An 11,977-nucleotide genomic window follows, 5' to 3' on the forward strand; every position below is an offset into this window, starting at 1 on the left:
TTTCCAAACTCCATTATGCTACACTTCTTAGTATTAAAGTCCACTTCCCATTTCTGACTCCAGTTCCATACCCTATTTAGGTCTTCTTGCAGTGCTTCACAGTCCTCATCAGTTTCTATTTTCCTTAGCAGTTTGGCGTCATCGGCAAAGAAGCTCATGTAGCAGTTCACGTCCTCATCCATGTCATTCATATAGATAGCAAACATTATTGGTGCCAGCACAGATCCTTGCGGTACTCCACTGATCACCTCTTTCCAGTCTGAATATTTTTCTCTGAGCACTACTCTCATCTTTCTACCAGTCAGAAAGTCCTCTATCCATTTTAGTAGGTTTCCCTGTATTCCTCCTATGTGTTCCAGTTTTTTTAGTAGTTTTCTGTGTGGTACTTTGTCAAAGGCTTTTTGCAAGTCTAGGAATGCACAATCAGCCCATCCATTTCTTTCTTGCACTATGTCTATTAGTCTTGAGTAAAAGCATATTAAGTTTGTGGAGCATGATCTTCCTTGTCTGAATCCGAATTGTCTTGGGTTTAATATGTCATTGTCTTCCAGATGTTTTACCCATCTATTCTTGATTATTTTCTCACAAATTTTGGCAATGGTGCTTGTTAGTGATACTGGCCTATAGTTGGTGGGTTCTTCTTTGTTTCCTCCTTTGTGTATTGGTACAATGTTAGCGTTTTTTCAGTCCTCGGGTATCTTTCCTTCTTTGAGTGAGCTGTTTATTAAGATGTGTATTTTGTCTGTTAGTTCTTCTTTGCACTCCTTTAGAATCCAATTTGCAATACCGTCCGGGCCATGTGATTTTCTGACATCCAGCCTTGATAAATGTTCTGATATTTCCTTTAGTGATGCTGTAAACTCATTCATGAGGGGAGATTTCTTGTTTTTGTCTATGTCACAATTCGGTATTTTCTCTCTGGTGAAAACAGATTTAAAGTGATTGTTCATGACTTCGGCCATCTCTAAATCTTCTGTGTATTCTATGTTTCCTTGGCATAGTTTCACCAATTCCTGTTTGTTTTTAAGTTTACCATTCACATACCGATAGAATAGTTTGGGTTGCTCTTTGCATTTGTCTATAATATCCTTCTCATGGTTCCTTTTCTCCTCTCTTCTCACATTAACATACTCATTTCTATAGTTAACATAAATTTGCCATTTGCTTTGTTTTTTGTCTTTTCTCCACTTTTTCCAAGCTTTGTCCCTTCTGTCTTTTGCCTCACTGCATCTTTTGTTGAACCAACATTTAATGTACTCTCTCTCTCGCTTTTGTCTTGGTACATGCCTGTTTACCCCTTCATTGTAGTTTTCCATCAATATATTCCATTTCTCTTCCACTGCTGTTTCTTCCCTGTAAAATATTTCCCAGTTTGCATTCCGGAAGAATGTCTTTAGTTTTGTAAAGTCTGTTTTGTTGTACCTCAGTCTTCCTTTCCTATGCTTTTCGTTCCTCTCTATGTTTATTTCTTCCTTTAGTATAGTTTCGATGAGTACATGGTCACTCTTTCCAATTGGTGTCTCATACTGGACTTTATGCACTATTTCAGGCTCTGTTGTAGATATTAGATCTAGTTTCGATGGCTCTTCATTATTTCTGTACCTTGTGTTTTCACGGACCCATTGGGTGATTGTGTAATCCATGGTCATGTCGAGCAGTACATTGCCACAAGAGTCATCTCCTACTTGCACTGTCATGGTGTGCCCACAGATTTCTTTGCATTTGAAGTCCCCAAGTACTACCGGATTACCCTTACCCATTAGTATCTCATTGAGTGATTTTCTTGTGTCATCTAGCATTTTTGTATGTTCAATTTCTTTCCAAGCGCTTGTTTTTGGAGGCACATAAGTCACCACAAACTTTCTACTTTTCATATTCTTGCCTTCGACTTTTATCATGATCAATTCAGCATTACCTTTGCCCTCTGCAATTTTTGTCACCTTTAGGTCTTTCTTGGCCAAGAACATGATTCCTCCTCCCTGTTTCTTGTCCCTGTTTTTTATCCAGTAGTTGTATAAACCTTGTCCGATAACAGTGGATGGTATTTCACCTCTTAGTTTAGTCTCTACAATTCCCATTATGTCTGGTTTTGCTTCTAACAGATAATCATTGAGTTCGTTCAGTCCCGAAATTAGTCCGTCAATGTTGGTATAGGCCACTTTTAATTTTCTTCCTTCTCCCTTCCTTCTCCCTGGGTGAACAAGTGTGAGGAATAATGGTAGTAACGATGGGTGGATGATGTGGTACTGGTATAAGGTTATACAACCGTAATATATATGATACTGGGTGACCCCCTCCCCCCCAAAAAAAATCCCACATTTTCAAGGTAAATGAGACAAATGTTATTTTGTTTACGTGTGAAATTTTCTCTAATACAGTTTTCATATATTTATTTTCTAAAGATGACATCTGCCAAATGGTGGCCACTTGTGTACATGTGCTTGGGGGTGATTTCTGAAGGGTTTCATTGCTCAACATTGTCACGCAACAAGATCAGCCAACCCTCACGTGGGGGAGGGCCAGAGGGGGGTGGGGCATATGCTCGGGGGCGACACGTCTAGGGGGGGGGCGGTAATTAGCCAGGACTTGGCACTCACAAGGCTGACAAAATGAAAATAATAAAAAAAGGTCAAAAAAGCCCTTGATATTACCGTAATCAACGATTTTTGCGTTAGAATAAACAAAATGTGAAATGTTTTCCTTTATCCTTTCTGCAATAGGGACATTAAATACAAAATCTAAATTCTGTTGAATTATTTCTCAAGCCAATGGCTAAAATGCCAACGTGAAAAAATATTAAGTTTGACTCATTGCTCTCATTAAGAAATAAGGTGAAAGATTCGATTTGTACTGAGATTACTGACTGTGAGGATATCAGTTTCCTCTTGTGAAAGGTCTTTCAGCAAACTGAAGATCATCAAGGCGTACCTGAGGAGTCCTATGGGCTAAGACCGACTGACAAATCAAACACTCCTCAGCACTCTGATGGATATGATCTTTGATGATATCACTCATGAATTTTCCAGAAGTAAAGCAAGAAAATTCCTAATGTAATCTACTAATCAATATGATCAATCATTATCTTCTGGTCTTACCATGCTGATGGTAATTGTTTTATTTTGAAATTTAAAAAAATCAGAATATACTAAACATTGCAGCCTGAGAAATGTTTTTCCATTATTCATGAAAAAAATACTTTCATTTTCACTTGATTATATGGCAGACACAGCAAATGCATTTTTTATTTTGTATATTGGTATCCTATAATCAAATAAGGAATTGTGGCAGTGGGAAGCAGTGATGGGGGGTGGGGGTGTCACTCAGAACTTTCTCCCAGTGCAGCACTTAGGCATGTAATGGCTCTGCACACAGCTTGAAGATCATTGCAAGTGTTGAGGGGAATGTTTCCAGATCAGCTGATCTTGTAGTGTGGTGATGTTGGGGGGCTGGCCCATTCCCCTGACTTTGCCCCTTGTATTTACCTAGTTGTACATAGTTGTATTTTACGGGAAGGGGAGCTATGCTCGTGGGGTCCCGTCTTCATATCTCATTTTATCTAAACTATTTTTAAATTCATGTATTGTTTTTGCACACACCACTTTCTCATCTAACTTGTTCCAACTGTCTATTGCTCTGTGAGGAAAGCTGTTCTTTTTCAAATCTCTTCTATAGCTGTCTTTTTTTATTTTCTTTCCGTGTCCTCTTGTATTTCTGTCATCCCATTTTATCAGATTCTCTCTATCAGTAATTTCTATGCCTTTCATGATTCTGTAAATAGTTATCAAATCTCCTCTCTCTCTTCTTTGCTCTAGTGTCTGTAGTTTAAGTTTTTGTAGTCTCTCTTCATATGATAGTTTTGAGAGTGTTGGTGCCAATTTTGTAATTGCTCTTTGTATTCTTTCAAGTTTTTTTATACATTTTTTTGTACTTGGTGACCATATCGTTGCTGCATATTCCAATCTTGGTCTTATCAGGGTGATTAGGATTTTCCTCACCATTTCTTCATCCAGGTATGTAAATGCCACTTTGATTGTTCTTATTAAATTATAGGTTTCTCCAAAAATCTTATTTATATGTTTCTCAGGTGACATATTATTCATAACAATGACTCCCAGGTCCTTCTCGTTTTCTACTCTTTTTATTCCTTCTTCTCCCAAATTATATGATCCTGTTATTCTGTTTTTGCTTTTTCCAAATTCCATTATACTACACTTTTTTGTATTGAACTCCATCTCCCACTTCCTACTCCATTCCTGTACTTTATTTAGATCTCTCTGTAGTGATTCACAATCTTCTTCAGTTTTCATTCTTTTCAGTAGTTTTGCATCATCTGCAAAGAAGCTCATATAGCTTTCAATTCCTTCATCCATATCATTAATATATATAGCAAACATTATTGGGGCCAGAACTGTTCCCTGCGGGACACCGCTTATTACTTCATTCCATTTTGAGTGCTGATCTCTTATCACTACTCTCATTTTTCTGTCTTGCAAAAAGTCTTCCATCCAATTTAGCAATTTACCTTGTATTCCTCCTTCATATTCTAATTTCTTAAGCAGCTTCTTATGTGGTACTTTGTCAAAAGCTTTTTTTAGGTCTAGAAATGCACAATCAGCCCATCCATCTCTTTCTTGTATTATATCTATTAGCCTTGAATAGAAACATATTAAATTGGTGACGCATGATCGCCCTTGTCTGAATCCAAATTGCCTTGGATTTAGTACGTTGTTTTTTTCCAAGTATTTTACCCATCTACTTTTGATAATTCTTTCACATATTTTTGCTATTGTACTTGTTAGAGAGACTGGTCTATAGTTGGTAGGTTCTTCTTTATTTCCTCCTTTATATATAGGTACTATATTTGCTTTTTTCCAATCTTCTGGAACTTTTCCTTCTTTTAAGGAACTGCTTATTATGCTATGTATTTTGTCTGCCAGTTCATTCCTGCATTCTTTCAGAATCCAGTTTGCTATTTCATCTGGCCCATGCGATTTTCTGACATCAAAATTACCCAAGTGTGTCAATATTTCATTCTTTGTTACTTCTATTTCTTCCATAGGGGGGACTTTTTCCTTCCACTCAATCTCTTCAGGTTGTATATTTTCCCTTGTAAACACTGATTTAAAATGTTTGTTCATAATTTCTGCCATTTCCATTTCCTCAGTGTATTCAACTCCTCCTTGTCTTAATTTCTCCAAGTCTTGTTTGTTTTTCAGTTTATTGTTTACAAATCTGTAGAATAGTTTTGGTTGATCTTTACACTTTTCTATAACATCTTTTTCATATTTTCTTTTTTCCTCTCTGCACTTTTGTACATATTCATTTCTATAACCAGTATATATTTTCCATTTTTCAGGTCTTCTGTCTTTTTTCCATCTGGTCCAGGCTTTGTCTCTTTTGTCTTTTAACTCCCTACAACTTTTGTTGTACCAGCATTTTACATATTCTTTTTCTTGTTTTTGTCTTGGGACATACTTTTCCACTCCTTTTTTGTAAATTTTTGTCAAGATATTCCATTTCTCTTCCACTGATGTTTCTTCTTTGTATATTTCTTCCCAGTTTTCTTGTTGGAAGAATTCTCTTATTTTATCAAAGTTTGTTTTTTCATACATCATTCTTCCTTTTCTATATTGTTCATTTCTTTTCATATATTTTTCTTCATTAAGTTCCAGTTCAATCAATATGTGGTCACTTTTACCTATTGGTGTTTTATATTCAATCTTGTCCACTATTCTAGGTTCAGATGTAATTATTAAGTCTAGCCTCGATGGTTCTTCTTCATTTCTATACCTAGTGTTCTCTTGTATCCATTGTGTCATTGAATGGTCAGTAATCATCTCAAGTAGAGCATTTCCCCATGAGTCATCACCACTCTTTACTGTCATTTCTTCCCAGCAGATTTCTTTGCAATTAAAGTCGCCCATCATAACTATTCTTCCTCCGTCTTCCATTATTTTAGTTAATGCTATCTTTGTGTCCTCTAACATACTTTTATGTTCACTCTCCTCCCATGAGGCTGTTTTCGGAGGCACATAATTGATCACAAATTTTCTGCTCTTCTTATCTCGGTCTTCCACTTCTATCATAATCATCTCTACTGTATTCTTTCCATATATGACACCTTTCACGTTTATATCCTTCTTAGTCAGGAACATAACTCCACCCCCTTGTTTTTTCTCTCTGTTTCTAATCCAATAATTGTAAGTATCATGTCCTACACTGTTGGGTGGTAGTGGGCCTTTTAATTTTGTTTCTACAATTCCCATTATGTCCGGTTCTTTTTCTTTCAAATAATCATTCAGTTCATTCAATCCTGTTATCAATCCATCTATATTTGTGTAAGACACTCTTAGTTTTCTGCCACTTCCATTGTGTTCTATGTTTCCCTTATGTTTTTCTTTAGTATGTCGAACTGCTTTATTTTCATGTTCACTACTCTCCAATAGAATCTCTCTTTCTCTGACTCCGTTCTTTCCTCGTTTTTTGCCTTAGCTTCAATTCTTTTCTTCTTTTCTGCCTCTCTTTCCTCCTTATTTACAAAGGATTACAAAGGCGGAGCATGCCGACAGGAGACCTTTTGATCCATATCTAGGTCGGATGCAAAAAAAAAAAAAAAAAAAAAAAAAAAAAAAAAAAAAAATCATAATAATAAATTAAAACTATAATAATGTAAAAATAACAAATAAAATACATAAATAAATGCATAGGTATAGTTGAATAACAAACAAAAAGGTAAATAGTAAATGATTATAAATTGACATATAACTAATAATAAATGAAAATCAGACAGACAAATTATAACAAAACAAAAACAAATAATATAACATAAATTATAATCATTACAGCATCTTACTTAGGTATTCATTTCTCTTTTTATCCATACCTTTTTATATTGATCATTTGTTGCTAGTTTCCCCGTCTTGGATAGAATTTTCTCTGCCGTTGTTTGTGACCTGAATTTAATCTTAATTGGTCTGGTCTTATCTGTACTATATTTTCCTAGTCTAAATTTTTCCTCAATTTCCTTTATAATTTCTGGTTCATCTTCCTGGACTAATTTTAATAAACTGCTTACTCTTTCATTTTCCTCCTTGATTCTTGCGGTTCTATCTGGGTTATGTTTCTCTTCCATTCCTAATATAATTATACATTTCTTTTTGTCAGCTAATTCTCTTACTATATTCTCCTTCTGTCTCATCACTTTAATAACTGAGTCTTCATTATGTTCTTTCAATTGCTGTTTGACTATGTCAGTGAATGAAACCTTATTCCCTTCTTGAGTTATTCTCCAATTTTTAACTTCTGTAGCTATTTTCTCTCTATTTTCATTACTATTCTTCTTCAATTTCTCATTCTCCTCCTTTACATTTCCTAACTGTCTTTTTAGGTCCTCTATTTCTTCAGTTAAGTTTCTGTTAGCCTTCTCTAGTTGTTCCAGCCTTTCAATTCTCTGGAAAATGGAGTCTACATTACCTAACTTACGTTCCAAGTCCTCGATCACCTTATCAACTCTCTCCTCTAGTCTTATCAGTCGGGGGGGGGGGGGTTGTGTCCCCCCCACCCTCTTTAAATCCCTGGAACATATTCTCGTCACTTTCTTCTGTATTGCTCCTCTCTATACTTCTAATCTTTACATTTTTATTAGACATTTGATCCTCGCTAAGTCTTTTGTTTACCTTCCGCTTGTCTGGCTGGGCAAAGTCTACTCCCTCCTCATTTCCTTCCATTTCCCTCAGTAATCCCTCCCCTTTTCCTCTTTCCCTACGTTCCCACTACTCCACGAGCAATTTCCCCCCCACCCTGCAAAAACACTAGGCACTTCTCTTTGCGTTGGGATCCACAGACTTCAATTTTCTTCAGAACGTCTTCTAAGCCGTCCATTCGTTGAAGTGTGTGTGTGTGTGTGTTTTTTTATGGGGGGGGGGGGGCTACCTTAAATCATGAGTCTATACTCATTGACCCCAACTCTTGAAACCTTTATGGTTGCTATTCAGCAGAAATTAACTGCTTTTACAACCAACATGACCCATTCAGCCATGGCATTCTTCAGAAATTGCCTCCCGGTGTGTATAGATATTACTGCATGTTCTGGACTGGCTGTTCGTCTGCATCCACTAACCCCCATTGTCTTGTTTACCGTTTCATTTGTCTCATTCAACAGGTGGCTGGGTCTGATGAGGAAGATAGTGACTGCAGACACACCGGTCATTGGAAACGAGGCTGTGCCATGTGCTGTATTCCACGCCAGTGAGCAATCAGTAACTGTGGATCCAAGCAGTGTGGCCATTACCTCATTGCTATCCTCTTCTATGATCAGGCCAATTTCATGGCCATGATTCACCATCCCATGGACGTAATCAAGAGGAAAGTAGATATTCTGAATCCTGGTCATGTCCCAGTCATCACCATGAATCCATCACTGTACACACAGGCCAAACAGATCCATCAAAGCTGGCCTCAAATACATGGAGAAGATTACTTCATTATCCTCTTTGGTGGATTCCACACCGAAAAGGTATTATTCAACATTCCAGGTTGCAGTGGATGGACAGAAGCCCTGGTCCAGGTAGGAGTTGCTTCCCATCCATTGTGCACATAATCAACTCAATGTAAACTTGTACCGTGTATATACTATAAGTTTTGATATATTTAATCAACTTTTTAATTGTATTATTGTCAGTGTATTACTGCTATTGAAATAAACCTTTTATTATTATTATTATTATCATTATTGTTATTACATCTGGAACAGCCGACTCTTTCATCAAAGCCGCTCATATGACGTGCACTCAAAGGGCTCACCAGGTCCCAGCTAGTATTCTGTATCTCCTTCGACAGTAGACAGGTTAGATAAGGGACATGTGGATATGTTTACTGTGGTGTGATGGTGAGCTGAGTGACCAATTGCCATAAGTGCCAAATGTTTCCTTTATTTTTTCTCTTCTTCACTCCTCCTTTCTCCGTTTCCTAATTCCACACCTTTCTCTCTGGCTGCTCGTATTTATTTTTACGAGTCTCCTCACTGCAGCCTTCCTCTCTGATCAAATCCAATTATAATCTCTGGCAATGGCACATGTATACCTGGGCAAATAAAATGCCCAGGGGACTACCCATACCAACGCCATTTTGATACCGTCCCTCACAAAAGACTACTTACTAAATTAGCTTCACATGGAGTAAGTGGTAGCCTAATAAGTTGGAATAGAAATTGGTTGAATGATCGAAAACAAAGAGTTTTTTTAAATGGCAAAACTTCAAGATGGAAAAATGTTACTAGTGGAGTTCCTCAGGGATCTGTTCTTGGGCCACTTCTATTCATAGTATATATAAATTATATAGACTATGGACTGAAATATATTGTCTCCAAATTTGCTGATGATACAAATTAAACTGTGCAGAATGGCAAATGATCACTTAAATCAATTAGATATTCAAGATTTAGATAAATTTCAGCAATGGTCTGAAAAGTGGCTGATGAAATTCAATATAAGTAAATGCAAGGTTATGCTCATAGATAAAAAAAAGGATCTTGGCATAATTATCAGCAACGATCTCAAATCATCTAAGCAATGTATTTCAGCCTCTGAGAAAGCAAACAAGATTCTAGGATTGATCACACGATCTTTTGACTTAAGTTCATCTCTGATTAACAAGCTATATAAATCGTTAGTTCGTCCACATTTGGAATATGCTGTTTCCGTATGGTCACCTAATCTCATTAAAGACATTAACAGATTGGAAAAAGTACAATGGCAAGCCACAAAACTGATTCCAAATATCAGAAATAAATCATATGAAAATCAACTAAAACATATGAATCTGTTTTCCCTTAAAAAAAAAAACAAAAAAAAAAACACTCAGAGGTGACTTGATACAGGTCTAAGATTCTAAAGGGGATTGACATCAAAATTGACAAAATTTTCACATTAAATGAGAATCCGACAAGAAATAATGGTCTCAAACTGTCAGGAAATGGATTTAATTTGGAAGTGGGTAGGAACAACTTCGCCAACCGTGTAGCTAATGAATGAAACAAACTGCAGAGACAGTGCAATGTAGTTCAGTTCGAAGCTAGATTCATTTACATAAACACCTAAGCAAGATGCTGTAATGACAATCATTTATTTTATATTATTTATTTCTTTGTTATTGTTTATTATTATTTGCTTGTTTTTTATTTATTATTAGTTATCTGTCAATTTACTATTTATCATTTAACTATATGCATTTATTTTATTTATTATAATTTTTTTTTTTCTTTAATTCATCATTATTAAATTTTTTATGCATCCAACCTAGTTATAGACCAAAAGGTCTCCTGTTGGCATGCTCCTCCTTTGTAATTTGTGTTCACATTATGAACATGTTGAATAGTCATGGTGATATTACACAACCCTAGCATTTCCCCATGTTCAGCTTAAACAACTTCCTTTTACCTTTTCCAGCCCTAATACAAACTCTACTACATACATATGTACCAAGGACTTTTTCCCATTACAAGGGAGGTAACCAAAGTCAAAAGGCATAAATCTATTCCTACCCTTTTCATTCCACTCCCATTCACCACCTCTCCCTCCCTCTTTTCTTGGCTCCTCCTGGATGATGGGTCATCTCTGAATCTTGCCCATTGCCCTGGGTAGTAATCCAATTTAATTATGAACTTGGATATCAACATATTAATAGTAAAGACAATCATTATAATCACTTAAAAGGGAACTACCAAAATGTAAAGGTAAATTTTTAGAAATGCACACTTATGCAATATACATACATTCATATACCAAAGGCTTTTTCCCTCTTACAAGGGAGGTAGCCATAAAACAAAGATATGAAATCCACTCCCACTCATTCCATCCCCATACTCCACTCCCATTCACACCCCTCCCTCCCTCTTATCTTGGCAATTCCTGGATGACGGGTCATCCCTGTATCAGCAGTGTCACAAGACACAGCACATCCATAGCTAGGCCACTTCTCTTTCCCCTCATGCAGAAAAAGAGAGGATGGGGAGAAATCTGTTCAGACTGTGTCAAAATATTTTTCACACATACTCCCTCATGCATCACAGCATCATTCATACACAACCTTCTCCATTCACCCCTATCATGTCTTCTCCTGTCCTTCCTCAACAGACACTCCCCCATGTTCACTCCTTGTACCTCTGCCTTCCACACCTTTTACAAATCTTGTCACTAATTCCTTCCATGTATCCAAACCATCCCAATACTCTTTCATCAACCTTATCTCCCAACTCCCTTTCCACCTCTGTTCTCTTCCTCACCTCATTTCTCACTCTATCCAGCCTAGTAACTCCTATCATACTTCTCAGGCACCTAATCTCAAACACCTCCTCTCTGTTCCACATTTCTGCCCCATACAGTGCTGTCAGCACAATCACTCCTTCATACAATCTCCTCTTAGCATCCATTCCCAAATGTCTATTTTTCATTACAATATATGCAATATAGTATTGGAATATTAAGTATTACATACAAACATACATATACCATGGGCTTTTTCACCCTTACAAGGGAAGTAGCCAAAGTCAAAAGCCATGATTCCACTCCCATTTACCACCCCTACCTCCCTCTCATTGTGGCTCTTCCTCGATGTTAGGTCATCCCTGTATCTCAACCATCACCCTGGATCAGTAGTAATGCAGCAGGGCGCAACACATCCACTTCATTTAATCGCCAACCGCCCTCTCTGTCCCCTCATGCAGAAAAAGAGATGGGGAGAAATTCCTTCAGATAGTGTCAAAATATCATTCACATAACCACTCCCTTCCATGCATCACAGCATCATCCATACACAACCATTCTCCATTCACTCCTATCTTCTCCCATCTGAGAGAAAACTACAGTGTATATTATGATAATTCATGCAACTTCAGTTTCACAAACTGGAAAGCTGCAACTCTACAATAGTCACCATCAGCAACCCCCCATACCATAGAGCTCTGTGGAAAGAAATACTG

This window comes from Oratosquilla oratoria, chromosome 9 (genome assembly GCF_046742065.1).
Source record: "Oratosquilla oratoria isolate Oo_2021 chromosome 9, ASM4674206v1, whole genome shotgun sequence".
In the NCBI taxonomy this organism is placed as follows: Eukaryota; Metazoa; Arthropoda; class Malacostraca; order Stomatopoda; family Squillidae; genus Oratosquilla; species Oratosquilla oratoria.